This window comes from Tauraco erythrolophus, chromosome 7, assembly GCF_009769465.1.
Source record: "Tauraco erythrolophus isolate bTauEry1 chromosome 7, bTauEry1.pri, whole genome shotgun sequence".
NCBI classification, from domain to species: Eukaryota; Metazoa; Chordata; class Aves; order Musophagiformes; family Musophagidae; genus Tauraco; species Tauraco erythrolophus.
In genome coordinates this window covers 43,513,875-43,534,630 of record NC_141471.1, presented here as the reverse complement: position 1 = coordinate 43,534,630, position 20,756 = coordinate 43,513,875, and the positions used below count along the sequence as shown (strand labels likewise).

General features: G+C 39.6%; 1 protein-coding gene across 2 annotated transcripts in view; it reads right to left on the bottom strand.

Moving 5' to 3' along the window:
• RARB (retinoic acid receptor beta) overlaps window positions 1-20,756 on the bottom strand; it is a 192,317-nt gene that overhangs the window by 94,243 nt on the left and 77,318 nt on the right. The window lies entirely within an intron of this gene.

The window sequence follows — 20,756 nt, the reverse complement described above, 5'->3', positions numbered from 1 at the left end:
AAAAAGATTGCTTTTTCTCACTGTATCTAAATGAGTCAGGTAGCTCATCATGTTTTATTACGAATAATAGTTGTGCTAATGCTTATACTTATTACTAAAACCATATGTAATTACCAAATTCTTCAAATAGCCTAATGGTTTGCTCGAATACTATTTCTACAATTCTACAATTTATGTATGTCATATTTCACTCCGAAATAGCACGATGCTTGTTTTCCTTAAACAGAGTGTCAGGAAGAGTTACATTCATAAAATGGTGAGTATTTTCCAATTTAGATCAGGACTAACCATAATTATTGTGATAACTAATAGCCCTCTATTCAAATGTAATGAAACTTTAAGTATTGTCACATATTTTAAATGCCTACCCAGCTCCCACAGAGGTGCAAGTAGGCAACAACTCTCCAATATCTTCCTCATTATCCATGCAAAGAAATTGTGATTTCACATCACCGCTTTGATCTGTTTTCTCTCAGACTGTGATAGCAAAAACTTTACAATAAACATATTCTTAGCCACAAGTGAAATAAAAATCAAAAGTTCAAGTCAGAAATCTATTTCCTTTGGTGTTACTGTATATTTGTCAGTGTGACATAGCACGTTTGAAACCCATAATCATAAACAAAAATTTACAGCCAAGGTTTAGGGTCTACATCTGTTTCTCTGGTTTTTGTACTGCAATTACCCACTGGACAATTCAGAAAGCAGCACTATGAATCATGTACTGCACACGTGTTTGTGCTGGTCACTTTTTCGTTAGTACAAGAGGCTGAGGATGCCATAATATGCTTCACCGAGAAAGAGAGCATTAACTAGAATTAAGATGAGTGCACTGGGTGCTCTGATAAAAATGACTTTACTAGAAGCATCAGAGTACTCCTGGAATATTACAGGCATATTTATAGGACGAAAAATTAAGAAGTACATGCAAAAATTCTCAAAAACGTACCTCAGGGGAAGCGGACTCTTTTTTTTTTTTTTGCATGCATGTATTTTACTATTAATCAAATGTAGCACTCTCTTGAAACAGTTTTGACAGCAGAGTAAATGGTTACTAGTGAATGATGTGTGTTTAAGCAGTGAAAGCAGAGACAAAGTGATGTTTTCTTCTACTCCCTAGGCAAGAGCTGACACTAAGCTTGCTGCCTCAGCTTTGATACTCACAGATTCCTTTGTGTCAGTTGCTGGGAGAATCACTGGCAGTTCACTAACCCTGCCTCACACACAGGGGCTTTGATTTTTACCTATTCATTGAGAATAGATGTTAATATGAAACAGTACTTGTCTGCCTTGGCCCTTTTTTTCCTTTCCTCTTCCAACTGCTGATACAGGAAACCTGAAGCCCCCTTCACTACATGTATTTTTCAGTGTTGTAGGATGTTTTCCTCGTGTCTCAAGCACAAGAATGATGTCAAAAGATTATGGAGAAGAAAATCAGTGGGTCACAAGAGAATGGCTGAATATTTAAAACTCCAAGGTAGTCCCGAGGAAATGGGTATCAATCCCGAAGAAAATAAAACAGGAAAATTACTGGCAAAAAATGGCACAGATGGCATGCAAAAATAGGAAATACAGTGAATTTAAGTCAAAAAGGTTTTTTTTGTGAAACTATATGCTGCTATATGCTACTATGCCCAACTCGCAATGACTGAAACAGGAATCTGCACGTAACAGGAAGAATTACTTCAGGCCTGAAATGCAAGAGCAACCGGCAAAAGACTATTCAGTGCAGAGCAGTATTTTATTTTAGATGGGAAAAGCAGACTTAGTCAGTTCCAGACCCAGAACTTGGGCACGCAACTGCTCAGCAAGTCACTTATTGATAAAGGCTTTTTGTCTGTTTTAATCAGTGGATACGTACTCGTAAAGATGCCTTTAAAGAGGAATGCTTAACTTAAAGGCTATAAAAATAATTCACTTGCACAAACTTCAGCACACAACCATGTTTCTTAGAATCCATACTGCATTTTACACTCCTTTGTTCTGGAGCCAGGGGAAGAGAACTGCCCTATATGATAAAACTGGAAGTATATCTGGTTCAGCAACCCATTTCTAAGAGTGACTGCTCCTAGATCTTCCTAAGGAAAATACATGAATCCCTAGTGATTGGCAAAGTATAACTCACCCATAGGTCCTCTAATAGCCTGTTCTCTAACAGTAAATCACTTAAGCATTAAAGCATGAGATTTAATATCCTTTCCAAATTTGTTTTTTGTAATAGCCCCGATACTCTAGATATTCATATATAGCCAATGTCTTCTTGGATTGTGATAAATTTGTAGCTCTGTGACACAGAAGGAGATAGTAAGTTATTGGGCTTTGAGACAAAGAAGGATAAATATTTTTTTAAAAAACACTGTAAAACGTCTCCATGTTGCAAATAAAGGAAAGAACAGACCAAATCACACCTCTCTAAGGCCCCAAAGGCTGACTGCTGTAGGCTCCAGAAAGGTTGGCAAAGAGGTAATGACATCATGTGCCTAAAGAGGGGATGACAGGCATTTTTGAGGGATATAAAAAGAAAAAGCAGTGGTACATTAAAAATTTGCTACATACTGAATCTGCACTTGCTGTTTAGGAGGATCCTGCAGTGCAAACACCACTGCTAAACGGTTGCCAGAAAAAAATTGAAGTGAGGGGAAAAAAAAAAAGTTTGTTTCATTTTGTTTTCTTTTTAAATGACCAGAAACTGCTGTTTCAAGGTTTAGCCAAGAAATAGATTTTTACTGCTAGCCTATAAATCCCTCAAAACATAGAGTTATAATGGAAATGCTGAGGTAACTGGAGTGCCATGCATGGCACTGACACATTTCATTATATAATCCAGGGAGAATGAGGGCTGGGAGATCTATAAAACCTAAGCAGAAGCAAGATGTAGGAAAGAGCAGAAGAGCAAGTAGAAATATCAATATTAAACTGCAGAGAATACTACTTCTAACAATGTAAGTTTCCTATATGCTGAATACAGTCATGGTTGGCTGAAAGCAAAAGAGCACAGAGCTCCATTAAACATAAAATAGGGATTCCAAAAGGCTCTTTGAGTAACTGTTTTATTTCTGCCATTTTTTTTTAAGGGAGGGAAAGAAAAAGAAGTTATCTAGCAAAATGATAGTATTTCCTGATGTTCTGATACTCTGAAAGGTGTCTCACAATGTGTAAATAAATAACATTAGAAAATGCAGAATAAATGGAGTTCCAAACATAGACAACTTACAACCCTAGTTGTATCCTGAAGCAGAATAGAAATTGGGAGAACAGTATTTCCAGAGGCTGCAGCCTAAACCTTAGGGAAAAGTTAGCTCTCGTGACTTTCTTCCCACAAAAGACCAAAGTTACTGAGCAATAACTAGAACTACAGCTGAGTGCAGACATATAACCTAACAAAGATTAAACCTTACTTAAGCCCTAGTTAACTTAAGACAGACTTAAGCAGCATTGAGGGCTTGTGCTCCTGCACTGCTGCAGGGACAAGCCACATAGAGGGATCCCAGAGGCCAGTGATAGCCAAAACACAACTTGTGCAGAGCTCCGGTCACAAAATGCCTGACGCAGACTGGATTGGATTATGCCATTAGCATAAACTGCAATAGATCCACGGCTCGGCAGCTTGACACATGTATTCACGATAATCCAATTTTCGCATAGCTAGTTCCCAAACCTACATCAAACACTGAAAGAACCGTCCAAAATCCTATCTGTGGGCATCTCAAAAAGCAAATGAAGGAGTACTGGAAAATGTGCTGGCATAGCTACCTGGCTAGCAGAGGTAATGACAATGTGGTGACATGACCTGAAATCTGCTGGTAGTGATGGTCATCATGCCAACACCTCTACTCCGCCTGTTGCCCTAACACGTTGTACAATCACACCTTCGTTTTATCGTGCAGATGTACTTTCTGTTTGGGCACAGTTTAGGGAACAGCCTGCACGAAGTTTTGCTGTAAATGAGGTAGGATTACACAGAAATTGAGGTATCTATTTGGCAAATTGGCATCCCTTTTCATTTGTAGAATATGGCCATCAACACCTTGTGAATTAACTGAGGGCACATGTCCTCTCAGGAACATTGTTATTGCTGAAGCTTTATTGATGTAGCCTGAAAAGTAAACTTTGCTAACGGGGTCAGCTTTACAAGCATACAGGTTATCATGGGGTAACTATCGCTGAGCAGGTAAGGGATTTTGTATATCCCTTTTATGCTACAATAACTGTCCACGATTGGGCTGTTGCAGGTACAACTCTTTCAAACAGGAAAGATCGCTTTCTCACCCTATGTTGTTATACCAATGTAACGCTCAAATGTAGACAAGCTCTCAGCAAAAATCAAGCTGGGCTGGACTCCACTTGCATTCAGAACAAAAAGCGACAGCTTGAATGGTGTCCAGTCTAAAACACTTGCAAGATGTTTTTCTGCAATTTAAGTCTACAAAGAAAAATCTGCATGGTCTCAACCTGCTTGATTAAGCTAGTTTCATATGATTACATCAATCTGCAAATCCCCATACCCTTGGTCTGCAAGACTCCCACATTAGGCCACAGAAGAGACTGAATGTCCAGTCACGTTATGGCCATGCTCAGGAAATCATGACTGACATGCATGCTTTAACAGAAGAGGACTTAAAAGAGTGGGATGCAGCTGGAGATTGTGGTGGTCAATAGCATGTTGACCCAGGAATTGTGCAGTATTATGAATTTTTTGCCCTTCTGGGACCTTTTGTGCCACATGTAGTGGAGGATATGCAGGGTGGTCTCTAAGCATGTAATGCAGCATATCAGGCTTGAGAGGTCTATAAAACTATCAAATTTGTTTTGAATAAACCAGACCCAAACTCTTCATTTGCATATCTTGAGCCTTGTTCTGACTGAACAATTCTGCACAGACCTTGCCATCATACTGAAAAAAACCACATTCCTTTTAATCCATCCACAGTTTGGGGAAAACGTTTTCAAGAACAGGCTTCTCATTCCTGGGATGCAGATCTTCCATATATTCTTATCAGGCTACCAGAAGAACAGACTTCACCTATCTTCATATGGAAGCATGCAAAGAAGAACGTGTGGAAGAAACCTCTTTCCTTTGAAAAATGTCTCTGAGATCTTGCCCTTGCTGCATCTATCCATTCTGTCTTTGGCATGAAGTATCTCAAAGGATATGCCAGAAGACAGGGTTGTGGCCCAGCTTCTCCAAGGAATTATTGAGATTGATGGATAGGGAAAGTAAGCCTCAACTCAAAGGAGGTTTAGTAACAGAATAAGGTATGTGCACACTCTCGATTCTGAGAAGCATGCTGGAATTCTCCTTAAAAAGTACAGCATCATCTTATCTTCAACCAGATCCTAAATGACAAGTTAGTGAACACATGTTCTTTAAAGACTTTAAAAAGCTAAAGTTTCACCTGCTGGATTCCTAAATTTGTCTAAAACTTGTTAATTTATTTTATTTTTTAAAAAACAGACTTGATAAGAGTACAAGCGCACACCACTGATACTCGAGCCTATTCTGCTAGCTGAACAATGCAGGAACATGATGTCACTTGGAGGCAGGACTGCACAAGCATGTTAGAAAGGCTAAGAGCTTTGCCAACACAAATTATCAGGCAGAACCTCACTGGAAAAAATGAGGCACAAAGATCTAAGCGCAGTGTAAAACTTACTGAGAATTGAACGACATGTTGACAAATACCACTCCACTCTCTTGCTTCCTATCAGGACCCAACAGCCAAAGCAGAGATTCCTCAGTAGTGTTTTTACAGGCTAAGCTTAGTCTCTCCCCTCTTATCAGTAGCCTTCAAAGGGACTGTGGGTGGATCTCCTCCAGGAAAAAAAGAAAAAACAAAAAAAACCTCAGAAGTGCCACCTCTTCCATACAAACATATCGGCGCAACCACAGAGGCTTCCTTGAGCTGTGGGACTTTGAGAAAACACACCTGGCTCTCCTAAAGGAGAAATTAAAGAACTCGTGCTTCAGCCCTCAAGCCTTGAGTGGCCTTAAGAAGAGGAACAGCTAAAGAGAGAGTCCAATCAGGACACAGGGAAAATCAACATGGCTTCTTGAAATATCTTAGGCAGGAAGGAACAGCTTAAGGTTGAGACATTTAGCCACTCTTTCAGCACAAGCCAAAGGGCTGAAGGCTACGTGCACAGGTGAGCACAGAAAGACAGGAGAAGGCTTTCTGGAGGACTGAAAGCGAACAAAGGCATGCGCTACTCTGAAGTTCTTTGGGAAATCTCACCTTTTAAAAGTTTTCTAGTTTTGGTGCAAGAAAGATCTTTCTGCACACTAGTCAAAAGTTGTCAGAAGTAACATTTTCAGGGATAAATGCATGTCATTGTACTGTTATTTTCTGACTTTGGTGTGGAATGCAATTATTTAAGACTCGGCGGGAGAGTATGAAAGGAGCAGGAGTGTAATTCCAGTTCAGAAAAACTCCAATAAGTGACAACATGTAAGAAACACAAGATAGATGCATTGTATTGTTGGGCTGAGCCTCATTGGCTGGAAACCCTGACTCTCCCAGCAGGGCTCAGTTACATAGCAACTCCTGAGGGCAGATTAACCCTTTCCCAGTTAATGTATCTGGCACGATTTAAGAGACCTCTTCCTTCTCTTGCTTCAGAATAATTTCATAGGTTTGCAAAAAATGTTTGGAAAAAATGAGTCGAGTGCTACTAGGGTAAAAGCAAAGCTACCTGACTAACCACGGGATGTTGATGCTACAATGAACAGAGAATGCAAGGAGTTCAGGTCAGTCTAAATTATGTTTTATATCACAGGTGCTGTGACATACACAAAACATACAACATATTTTTCATAAAGTGGTTCATGCTTAGTCTGTGGGGATCCTAGCTGGGCTGCAGGTATGAAGTACCAATGGTCTCTTTCACCCACATTCTGCCTACTCACTGATTTCTGTCTAGGTAATTACTGAAGCATTAAAAAGTCCTCAGCTGGTAGAGATAGCACTTAGTTAATCTGTAAAAGAATTTTTCACCATCAGAGAATGTGTTGCTTTAATCCAAATTGTACATGCTTAAAAAACTCCTGCAAATCTTATGATACTAGTTCTTTCCTAATAGTCCTTTCTAATTACTGGCATCAAGTAATTATGAAAATCTCAAATTATTTCATTACATCAATTTCCCTATTTGTTTTTTAGAACTGCGATACATATGTGTGTATATATATGTTATAAGCACAAATATGTATATACAACTAGCATATTATTCCTGCTCTCCTGGTTATCAAGAATAACAAAGTTTGAATCTAAAAATGTCAACATCCAGGACAACAAAGACTCCTAAAGCTCTCTATTTTTAAAATGTTATAATTCAGCCCCATTAGTTTCCCTCTTTGTGAAAGAGCGAGATGGACCCTGGAGACCGGAAGGACACACTTGTGCGGTCACACTTCACTGCTGTGAGCCACAGCTGTGTGCTGTTCGGAAAAAAGAGCTACTAGGTTTCCAGTGGAGAAAATAAAGAGATCAGACTGATACGATACACGCTTATTTCTGACTGTCTTCTAGTCACATTAAGTGAGAACCATCTATCTCATTTCTTCTTTTCCTTATTTTCACACCCCAAAACTGGGCTCATGGTCCTATGAGCACTAACCGAGGCTAAGAAGGGCACCACTGACACTGCCCCATTTCAGACAAGCAAGGTAACCCTGTACCTTTTCTTTGCTCTGGAAGACCCGGGGATGCTCTTGGCTGAAGGTTCAGAGGAGAAAACCCTTGAACTAAGTCGCCTTCTGCTCCAGTTCCCTCACCTATCATCTTCACACTCAGATACAGCAAGTTCTGTAACACACACCTCCCACCAACATCTCCTCTTCTTGGAGGATATTCACTGCTAAGTAGCAACTCCTAACCTCCTAGGCCAGGAGTAGCCAGAAAAAAACAGAAATTAATTTGTTCTAGCAACACAGAATGTTGAAGTTTTTTTTTTTCCTAACAGCTTCAAAAAATAGAGGTGAGGTTTGCATATTTGTAAAAGGACTACATACATGTTTAAGACTTGCCTCCCTTTTCTAAACATTTCACACCCTGGAAGTTCATCTGTGGGGTTTTTTTTGTATGTTTCTCATAGACCACTTGTAAATCCAGACGGGACACAAAGATACCATCTTAAATTATATTTATTATTTAATTTGGCTTCCTGCATATCTCGAAAGCTCTTCTTGAATAACTTAGCTGCTGACTTCATAAAACTAAGAGCATCAACATAGTGGACGAGAGATTAGTCCAAAAAGAGGTACTTCAAAAATTTCGTGGTCTGAAAATTCATTAGAAGAATCAATTTCATTTCTTATGTGAATTTTTCAAAAAAGTGCATTATTTGTTATCATTATTCATCTAAAACTATTACTTATGCCATTGGAAACTTAACCTCTGAAAGGGTAAAACCTGAAGGACTAGATTGAATGTGCTTACTCTGTTGAAAGTACCTTTTCATACACATGCCAACACGCACCTATCAAATATTTGTGTTCTTCATTAAACTAATGCTTTCCTGCATAATAAACAAGATGATACAAAAAAAGGTGTATTCCCATGTCCTGCTACTAAGGTAGGCGATACCAAAATAAATTTGCAACCATATCATTACATCAATCTCCAGTATTACTGCATCAGTACTATAACCGTAATTAACTAGCTGCAGGTCAAATTTCTAATAAATCTTTAGAAATTAAATGTATAATTGTCAAAACGATATGCCTTCATAAATTGATTATTCAGAATTTAGAAGCTTTTTAATTAGGAAGAAATTTATGCAATACCATGTGTAATAATTACGAATCAGCTCTTCCGTGATATTTTTGTACATCAGCAAAAATTAAAACATTGGAAAACATTACCAGGTCATTGCAGTATTTCAATGTCAAAAGAAACACATAGTTTAAATGTAGAGGTTAAAGATATTTCCCGTATCTTTTGCATCTTACATAGCTTTATGATTTCAGGACTGGAATCATTAAGCAAATATAAAATCAATGAGAAAAAGATCTAATCTGACCATTTTCAAGCACAGAGTCACTAAAAATGATTTATGCCACTGTAAAACTTTTTTACCATGGTTCTATAGTTTTACTAAACAGCACATATTCTGAGTCAAACTTCCATTTTATGCTACACTAAACAGTATTTTGCTTCTCTCGTCTCTGCCAGCTAAAATCCTGACAGTCTTTTACACTTTAAAAGCGTTGCCTTCCTAACAAGCATCAGGACAAGGGCTATGACCCTGGTTTCCAAATAGAGGAAAAGAAAGTTAAGGGATATTCCTTCACGGCCCGCGAGAAGCAAAATCGCACCCTAGCTCCAGCTCTGCTTTCACCATGGGCCTATTCAGACTCTGCACCCCCACAAGCGCTCTGGGTACTTCTATCAACATTTCATAGGAGAAGATTTTTTGACAGAGAACACAAAAGCTGCTTTGTTGGAAGTCTGGACACTTTTTTTTCTACCTAATAAAAACATGAATAGAAGTGGGACCTCAGCAAGCATATGGCAGAAAGTCTGGACTAACTGAAAAAAGGGGCCTAGAAGAGTTTGCTCTCTGTCATTCCCCAATGTGTTTACTGCCAAAAGTATATGGTGTAAATAAGGAGTATGCAGAGTGGGCCATAATGGAACATTGTTTATGTGCACATCCTGGCAAATGCATATACAGCACGGAGACTATTTCCAAGCAGAATATAAACACAAAGGGGGAGTGATGACAAACAAGTATTCCAAGGCAAGAAAAATGTTATTCCATATACAAACCAAACAACTAAAGTGGTTTCTCCCCTGCTAGGATCCAACTGGCAGCTCTCAGCTGCACACACTACGTAGCTGTTAAAGAAATGAGAGACATTCCAGGCTTACTGGTTGGCTTTCTTCTTCGTAAGCGACCTTATTATGCTCCCAATATTAAAAAGAAAACGCAGTTAAGATTTTACTTTACTCCCTTGCAAAAACACAACAAAACAAACAGTCCTTTCTTTCAGCCTGAATAAGAGCTGGGGAGATAGAGCTGATGCCAAGAAAACACCGTACGGAATTAAGCCGCAGCTTTCCCATTCCGAGTTCCCACTGAAAGATACAGAGACGGTTCTTTCTTCTGAAGGTCTCTCCCACAAACCTATTACATGGCTTTAGCAAGTGACACCAGTGTGACAATAACTTAGGTTTGTGCTCCTGGCAGACTTTTTTTCCCTTTAGTCATTACTCATAAAAAGGAGGAGGGTTTAGAAAACCCAAGTCCCTGCTATTTTAAGATAGCAAACCAGGGGATGAACTTTTTTGTGTGCTTACCTCTGGAGAATAGAGCATTGTGCTTTGTCAGCTTCTATATAAATAAATGGATGTAATTTTATTCCTTTAAAACTAACTTCAAACACACACCCAACTAAAGGAGGAAGAAAAGGTGACAAGTAGGAAAACAGACAGAGAAAACAAGAACCATAGCAAGTCTACTGATAAAGCAGAGCTTTTTACATAATTAATAGCCTTCTTCAGGATATTAGACTGGAAGCAAGAGGCTTTAGTAAAAGGTCATATGGGGTCCAGAACAAAAACACTTTGTAACGTCCTTCACAGAAATGGAGAGCCTGGCTGTGATTGTAAACTGTTTTAAGATACTCAGAGCACCCCTTACTTTCTCCAAACGTCTAGATCCAGACTCAACAAAGCATGAAATGTAAGTTCAGAACTGGGACCCGCACCTGCACATAAGATTCTGCTAGTCTGTCAAAACCTGGATCCAAATGTCCCATGTTCAGACTTTACAAAGTCTTGGTGTTTTGGTGCATCACTCATGGGGAAGAGACACAGCCATGCCGGGAATATTTATAGCACCTTTACAATATATACACAGTCCTTTAATGGCACTGCATTGCTGTGTTCTTGGATTTTCCTTTTTTCCAAAAATGTATCAGTTCCCTTACACATAGGTAAGCAACCCTCATGAAACCTCTCACTGGCCACCAGTTTAACACCAATAGTTTTGCGTTAACATCCCTTGAACACACAAACGCCCACCTCATCCCAATGTGACTTACGCATACCTGTCGCCTGGGTTTATTTTCGGCCCTTTGCAGAGCTGTACAGAGTCGGCACTGTGCTTCAGGAAACAACACACTTCTAATAATTACTCTTGGATACACAGACCACTTATAGTAAGATGACAGTGAGGGTGTAAACAAACACCAAGTACAAGTTGACATGCTCTTCTTCATTACAGAAGATATTTTTGGTGGTTGAATGCCTTCTGTGCATCAGTACTGTTGACCGTATAAAGAGAAGCTTTGTAATGTACGCTACACTGGGCAGTGAAACAGGACTACATCTCCATCATGGAAAGGTCTTCAGCTTCACAGCAGCTCCTGCCATGGACAACTGTACAGCAAAAGAGGATCTGTGATGGCTGTTGCAAAGTTGAGTCACAGTGGACACAGTGATAATTTTAAATAAATGCTTTTATTAAGGCTTCATGTATTTTTTTTTTTTTTTTTTTTTTTTTTTTTTTTTTTTTTTTTTTTTTTTTTTTTTCTTTTTTTTTTTTTTTTTTTTTTTTTTTTTTTTTTTTTTTTTTTTTTTTTTTTTTTTTTTTTTTTTTTTTTTTTTTTTTTTTTTTTTTTTTTTTTTTTTTTTTTTTTTTTAAGGTTGGAAAATCTTTAAGATCATCAAGTCCAATTGCTAGCATAACTGCCAAGTTCATCACTAAACCATGTCCCTAATGCCACGTCTACCCGTCTTTTAAATACCTCCAGAGATGGTGACTCAATCACTTCCCTGGCAGCCTGTTCCAGTGCTTGACAACCTTTTGTGGTGAAGAGATTTGTCCTAATATCCAATCTAAACCTCCTCTGGTGCAACCTGAGGCCATTTCCTCTCGTCCCATCACTTGTTACTTGAGAGAAAGACTGACACCCCCTCGCTACAATCTTCTTTCAGGGAGTTGTAGAGGGCATAAGGTCTCCCCTCAGACCCCTTTTCTCCAGCTAAACAATCCCAGTGCCCTTCATCTTATCCCTCAGCTTTACACAAAGGTATTAAAGTATGGGAAAATCTTAAATAATTTTGCCAAATCGCTCAACTTCATAGTGAGATTAAAAACCCTTTTTGTTCTCTTTATCAAGTTATCAGCATCAAGTGAGCAACTAAGTTTTCATTTATGGAGAAGTCTTCAGCTTTAAAAACTCAGAAGAATGGCCGACAACATGGCCAGACTGGTATGTCAAAAGGCTAGGAAACTAAAGGTACTATCACTAAGCCTTTTAATTTGTATGTCAGTATTATGATTTCTTTTACATTTGGGGCTGTTAACACTGAACAATTCAGAAGAACAAAAGTGAATTCAGGACTTGCAAAAGAGGCAACAGAAAGGTACCTAAAACACTCTGAGACAAGCTCCATATTCCTTACTAATCGTTGTCCAAGCTGTGCAATCTTGCATGTTGTCGTTTACTAAATAACTACATTAAAAAATAGTATTCTTTATATACTCCTCCCATCTCCCCTTTAAATTAAATTGAGTTGTTATTTTAACCCTACTCAAGTATGTAATATAGTGATGATTGTAAATCTTGATGATAACAAATCCCTTTGATTTATCCCTCAGTTTACTATCCCTAACAAACATAATCCTAAAAACAATACAGGGGAAGATCTTACAGGCCTTCAAATGGTGGAGGGGGAGAAGGGAATGACCATATAGTAAAGCTACAGCTTCAGGGCTTGTGACTTTCCTGTTGAGAAGCTTTCTGAATGCTGCTAATAAGGTCCTGCGACTGAGACCAGAAGCATATCTTCATAAAAAAAAGCCCTTCTATGTGGGAAAATAATTTTCCAGAAATTTTTTAATAAAAAGCTTATGATGTGGGATTTGAATCTAACCACAGACATAAGTATCTCTAAATACATAGGAAACATGAATATTATTAAGGTGGCATGTCCTATCCTGCCTGCCCTCACCTCAAGATCTGTAGTCACCATCATGACAGCATGTTCAAAGCTTATCTGAAGATACCAGACCTAGATCTCAAATATTAGTGACCATATGGCAATAGACAGTTCAGCATAGGAAAAAAAAATTCTAATTTTTTCTGCTCAGTATTCCACCACTGTCACAGCCACAAGAAAATACATGGATATTTATGTCTGCATTTTAGCAAAGTACACCTACCTTGTCTATCAGCCTTGGCCTTAGTCAAGACGCAATCACCACCCTGCATCACAACTGACCCTCCGACCATTTTGGGAATCTTGATCCAAACAACATTTTAGCAGAAGCTCTCCCGCATGAATTCCAGAGTGTCTATGCACAGGCATGGCAATTCCTCTTGACTGTACTTACGTTCATAAATACACGGCCAAAGCTTATTTCCAGCCCTGCGGCACAGCTTGCGTTCAAAGCATCTCCCACTACATTACAGCATTGGCTTGAGGATCTGATGGAGATAGTTCCTCGCAGCTGACTCTTGAACCATGCCTGGCACTTGCTGGGAGAGGCCTGTGTGCTGATTGTCAGTATGGACAACTCGCAGGACACCACCTTGGTCCGTGCCCTGACCCTGCTTATTTTCTGATAGCCTTTGAACACCTGCATCATCCAAGCTCTAACCAGCAACATGGGTAGGAAACATGTAAGTCAAAAGGCTTCCAGTGGCTTTTGCTGACTCTCAGGACTGTTCATCACATTGTAGTGGAGAAAGAGCCTATGTGACTAGGTGTGAGACTTCAAGCCCACGAGAAGTGCTGAAGGACAGGCACTGTCCTTCCAAGCCACTACTAGCAGAGGGCTGGAGTCCTCACACGAGTGCTGTTTGCTGTTTTCAGAACTGCCTAGTTTTGGGAAGAACTGGCTCCACTTGGCCAGCAACACTTATGCAATTTTGATCTCCTCATTGGACCCGCCCCAGGAATCTGATTAACTACCTTCAGGACCTATCCAAAATTTTTGGAAGCTTCTGGTTGTCTTGCCTGCTTGCCCATCCTTGGTTACTCACACATGTTATACAAATTCCCTTACTAAAAAACCCAAAAGTTTGTTTTGTACCGCCTAATATTTAAGCATATAAGCACATTCCTGTGTGTATCTCCCAAATGGGATCAGCTTAGGTAGCAGTGATGCAATGCCTCTTTTGATAACATTCTTTAAGAGTCAAAAATTAGGAAACATCCTTTAAGCACACCAAGAGGACAGTTTATCACATGGCAATTCTGGTCCCCTATTTGGAGTTTAACTGCAACGACAGAATGTCTCTTAATGTCCCCACTGGCACCTTAAACTGGAGCTAAACTTACTGGTCACTTACACTTCAGGTGCAGCAGTATCATGAGTACAATGAAGCTTTTGCTGGTTTCTCAGCAGAAAGAAGAAAAACTGCTACTCTGGTTAGTAAAACTGCTAGGTTTCTCCTAAGAGTAAAGTTTGGTGTTCAGAAAACCCAGATGCCCAAGCTTATCACGCCAATAACAAATTCCCCCCTGAGAGGGTCCTACCCTATCTTCTCTCACTAGCTCAGTCCCAATTCTGTCTAGTCGTTAGCTAGTCATCATAGTCATCATTAACCTTGCCCCTGTCTAGCTAAAAGAACTTTCTCCGAAAAGGCAACCTTTTCAATAAGCCTAGTACACACTGCTTATCCTCCCTTGGATGTCCTCTGTCAAGACGGAGACAGCATTTCTTCCAGGATGAGGATGTTGGTCACCTAGCCCAGATCCCAGAAGGGAAGGGATGCCCTCCTTAGCACGTGTCAGGAAGGTCTACCTCCCAGCACCAGCAGAGAGAGCCAAGGAGCCAAGGCCAATTACCCTTTATCTTTCGGGACAACCCAGGGTTCAGCGCAACACAACGGCCTGGCGTAGAGCTGAGTGCTACAGCCGAGGGAAAGAAATCAATCCTTCAGTGGTGTCACCCAAAAGGGGAACCACTGGAAAGTCAACTTCAGCACATACTTGATATTCAGAGAGGAAAAGGCCGGCATAACGAGGCACAACCACGTAGCTTTCAGCAAAGGGGACTTTTAACAGTAAAATCTCTAGACCTAAACCTGTCAGAGGCACCACGCTATTGTACCTTCCTTATCTTCGACAGCATTTGCTCATGTTCAGCATATTAATATGAGACCACCTGTTAGTGAACAGGGCTGATGGCAAATACTTAATGACTAAATACAATAATACAAAATAAGACAGCTCTGGAGGTTGACAATCCAGGCTTAAACACCCTCCTAAGCAAATCACACTGCTCCTAGGGCAAAAGCTATGAAAGAATATGAAACTTAAGCACAAAAATGTCTTTTTTTTTTTTTTCAGAGGAGTAAGACGGGAGTTATTAAGCAGAGCTTCTCTCAAATTTTAACCATTTTTGTGAACTTGATTCTGATCTCCAAGTATATAACGTCAGATCTACAAGTCATTTCCATTGCTGACAAATTATGTTCAAATGTATCAGGTAGAGGATGGCCTGCCTGTTTAAAGCACTAACTGTCAATTGTAACGGATGGCTAGTAAGAAAATTTGCAACCATGTGTTAGCGGAAAATAGCACAGATAAAATTATATGGTCAAAATTTCTTCATTTTTAAAAGCATTTTCTATAGCTATTTATGTTTTAAATTCATATACTTTCAAAGTCAAGTGCATGCCACAGAAGTGAAAGACTTTAGTTGCAGAGTTTTCCTGTTGTTGTTTTTAAGAGTTAGGGATACTGGGATTGCTCAGTCTATAGAGAAGTCAGTGTAGCTTAAAAAGTGGATGGATAAATATCTTATTGCCACAGCAAATGAAACCTGATACTGATTTTTCTTATCCATACTGTAGACGTCACGTCAAGTTACATAGATGTAAATCCACTGAAAGTAATAGTTACTCTGATTTACTGCTGGTCAAATATAGCAAAATTTGGCCTGACATAAAGGCAGAAAAAAATGCAACTACATATACGAAAGAAAATAGTAACATAATATTCTTTACTTAAGAACCCTATGAATATTTAAACACTGATATAAAGTAGTTTTTCTATGAGAAATTTGCTGCTGAATTCCTAAGGCCACGGGCATTCTGAAAGTAGGTTTTCAGATGGTATGAGGTAGTACTAGTATTCATGGTTCATAGACACACTGATAACCACTATGTTGGGCAGGACAGATGACACTCCAGCAGAGGATTTTAGGGATGCAACGCCTGCCTGTGTCAAATTAAGACAACTATGCTGCTGATCTGCAATCACAACAACAGACCAGCAAAGCTGAGGGCTGCTGGAAATACTTGGCCTCATAAATGTGTAAACAAAGTAGCAAAGCTTGGCTAGTAACTTGGCTATATCGATCATGATTGACATAATTTTTTTCACAAGACTTAATGAAAAACCTCATCTCAACTCATAAAATACTGAGCCCTAGAAATTAGGAAAAAAGCGCATAAAAATCACATTTGAGCTAGAGCAGAATAACTACAGTAAGAAGCAATTTTTTTTGTTGTTTTAGTTTTTCTTTTTGGACAGCTTTATTTATACAGAGGATGAAAAAACACCACAAATGTTTTTTTTAAGGTGATCTCTATCTACTACAAAAGTAATTTACCTTTCCATTATCGTCTTTAATCTTTTAGGAGACTTTGAAGGACCGAGCAAGTTTCAATCTCGGCCACTGTCTACCAGATGCATTCAAAACGAAACCCTCAAAGCTCAGGCTTCTTAAATCAATTGCATTCGGAAAAGCTGGATCTCCCGCTTGTTTGCTTTTGGCCTTGTTGCATATCGGCTCAGGATTTAGGGCCGAACTCAGCTGCAAAGACAATGCAAAACCAAACGCTTCTTTTCCTCTGGCTGCCGAGGAAATCCCTGCTTTAGATTAGAAAATAACTAATGATTGTGTGTCCCTGTATGCTTTGGAGTAGGGCCCCTTATTTTATCTACATGGCAGCTACCTGTCAACGTGTGGTGCTTGGAGTAGCGCACTGGGAGTTCATACACACCAAGACTATCTAAACAACCATTAAGTGCTAGTAAAGTAACACATGTGAACGACAGGTCAATAAATTTTAAACAACTTACGTTCACTGCAAAGACCTGGCTGTTTTAGAACAAGCTGTGTTTACATAAAATCAATTTTTACAAGCATCTAAATAATTAGGGAATAACCACAATAATAATATATTCTAAGTTCAATACAATAGTTCCAAAGGAATTCAACGAATCTCTTGCTTGTTAATGCATTTTTCCTTTCTCTTCCACAGTCCTGGCTTCTTAAGTAACACCTCCTCTTTACCAAAGATGTTCAAATTTCAACTTGTGTCCAAATGAGAAGGAATTGTTACTTTTTATACCGACGTGCCCTGCTCCTCGCACTGCATACATATGCACAAAATGACTCAGGTCAGTAATTTGCACTTCCAACCTACGTTGTTATTTTACCCCTTCTAACAATATTTGTCAATATTTGTTTAAAATCAATCGATTTACCCAGAGCAATCTATCTATGTGTGGAAAACTGGAATTACCTGAATTCAATTTCAGATCAAAAAATCAAAAGCTTTGGATTAAATGACGGTTGAGATCTCAACTTCTTGGTCTTTACAAGTCAGTCTATTAATTTACAAGCTGCGTATGTGTACTCAAATAAGCATACACACATGCTGCATGCACTTGCACCCAACTGGAAGTAGATGGCAAATAAAAGAACCAAATTTCACAATAAAGACTAAACTAAGTGTTATCCATAGCTACAACGGCAAAGGCACTGGCAAACTGATTTACAGGGCTGAGTTTCCACTTCATTTTGTTGCTTTTCAGCTACAGGCAAAAGACTTTAGCATGTTGTGAGCACTATAAATTCACATTTGCCACAAGAACCCATGATGCCATCTGTTCCCTAGAGCGTTTACATAAAGTATGCCAATGCAAACCATCTGCAAACTGTTCTTGCATGCGAATTCTTGTGATAATGCAATGTGGTACATTTGCAATTTCAAGCAAAGACCACTTGAGCTTCTTTGTAATTGCCATGCTTAACTCAGATGTTCTATAGAAACCTCTTTAGAGCAGGATTGTGGGGTATTTTGTCGGTGGTTTTGCTGAAGTCCTTGATGTTAACTCTTTAAACCATTGTTTTCAGGTTTCATTACTGCAAGATAATGGTGTATCTTAAGGTAAGGGTGACAGGAGGGAACACAGAAAGAGAGATAACTTCCAGCCCCTTGAGCTAAGGACTTCGAAAAAGACCCTTAGCCTTTTGGAAGCAAAAAGAGAGCAAGGCCTTAGCTACTTAAATTGAGCTTTGGATTGTATGAACTGTAGCAGACAACTGTAGGGTTGCAAAGCGCTCTAATTTTTTCTATCCATTGTAGAATTTTCTCCTTTCAGTTTTCCTTTTTTTTTTTTCTTTCCTTTCAGTTTCTCCTTTCCTCTTCAAGACTAATATTATTTCCGTCTTATTATTTTAAAAAGATGATGTGAAATAAAATGCTTAGGAACTACACGCTGATATGATTCTGCGTGGCAGTGGAAAGTTTCAGAAACAGTCACAGTGAAAAAGGTACACGCTTCCCTCTCCCCAAACAGCAGAAATCCCTGCAGATCCTACAGCAGTTGGTCCCTGGTTAACTCTTTGCTAAACCGATAAATTACTGAGCCTTTCGAGTATTTTCTAGATTTCTCTAGTTGGTATCTAAATTTGCAATTACCACCTCTCTCCCCCCAGTGAATTTAAAGGCAGAATTTCCTATTTTGGGTCAAACCAGCTACTATGAGCAATCTGCCTGTATGTGTGTTCTGCTTCCTTTGCTGAGTTACCATGAAAAAAAAAATAGAGAGTATCACCACCTAATCGTATTTCTTTACGTAGTGCAATTTCATGCTTCTGCTGCTACCAAATGTAACGTAACTTTGCTCTTCCCTACTACTCAAACATGCCTTTAGTAAAAACCACTCAGGAAAACAAAGATGTGGCAGCCAGCATGACACGTGCCAGCGCTCAGTGCCACACACCGGGGCTGCGTGCTCTCTCCAGGTAGGAGTCCAGTTGACTCCAGTGCAGGAGCTAATGGTCGGAGAGCGTATTATAGACTGACACTAGAAACAATTAGCAATTCTTAAAAGATTGCTAATCAGTCTTGTAATTTGGTTCACTCTGCCTTCCTGCCTTAAGAAAATGACTCTCAGTCTGAATCTTCTCCACTCTGTGAGTGTTACTACTGGGAAATTTCTCTTGCCAGTTATCCCCGTGTGCCAGACTCCTAAATAAACCCTAATAAAACTAGCTCTGAGATCTTAATTTCCATCACTCACTCACTCCAGACAATGTTAAACACTGTGAAGGGTGATATATGTGATATTAACCGTGACTGAGAGTTTTCATTTAAGTGCAAAGGCCTTATTTTCCATTATCTCCTTTTTAGTAGAGAAGCAAGCAAGTACTGACATATGTGGTGCACCTCATACATCCTGACAGTTCTACAGCCAGTGGATGCTATTTTTAGTGCTAACTCTGCCTTTCTTCAGCAAACCTGCTTCCTAGCTCCCTCCTGAGCCTGCGGGACTGGTACTCATCCCAGGCTGTTTTCAGAGTGGGTTATGTCATGCTTTGTTGGGAGTTTTCAGCAGGCTCAAAATTTATGCAAAAGAAAGAAGAGATGATCAAAGTAGCAGGACTATCTGAGCTTCTCTCCCTGCCATAGCTCACTTTCACTGAGCAAGCCCCAACAGCATCTGTCATTAACGCAATGGATTGCTTTGCTCAGACATCTGTGGGTCACATCATTTCACAACAAGGCTGCAGCAAGAGGGGAAAGTAAAACTGAGGCAGGTTATTAATCACTTACTCACCGTTTCCTGTACAACAGAGGAAATAATCAAGCAGTATAGCGGGTTATAAAGGGAGATTCCTGAGAAACAAAAATATGCACTTCATTTAAGGCTTTGCAGGAGGTCGTGTGATAGAGGCGAGTTCAGTTTGTGGAAATTTGGCTTTATTTTATTTATGAGATTAAGTAACTGACAACAGCTGCCACATCTAAATGAGGATATGATGGCATTTGCCCAGCATCTGAGAAGAGCAGTGCTTCAGATTTACAAGTCTTCTCCATTCATATCCAAAAAGCACATGGTTTGATCCAGAGCGGGTGGAATGAGCCCAAAACTACACTCAGTGATATTACACTACCAGGAACAGAGATCTGGAGGGAATTTGCCACATATAAATTAATGCCAGCCTTAACTGGAGTAACTTTGACTCATCAATACATGCAGCTGTGTCCTCGCTAGGGAGTTTTTTGGCAACATATGATTTTACACATCTGTCAGCTTTAAATCAAGGATCCAAATATAGACTGCAGCACGCCAGAACATTCTGTCAATTTGCCCCTTTCCCTTGGGACTATAAAGCAGTAAACGAGCAGAAACTCATCAGTGAGGGATCAAGTCCTGATCCTACCTGCACCCCATAATCCTGTCAACCTCAGCGGTGTAGAATGAGAGTCAAAGAAAACACCCGAGTTTTTAAATCCACCACCCCCATTATCAGTGTGCAGCAGACTGAATTTTTATCCATTTTTTCCCCTGCCATGCAAATTGAAAACTGCAGGCAGCCTCCTGCCAGCTTGCAGTGTGGAAAGCCAAAGGGTACACAGCATCAGTGACAAGGAACATCGAACCGAACAAGATCGCTTTCTGAATCATCATTTCCGTGATGAAAATGGGAGATAAAACTCCCTTTGAAGAATATTCTAAAGCTACACTGAAGTCATCGCCCCAACCACGACAGAGGTG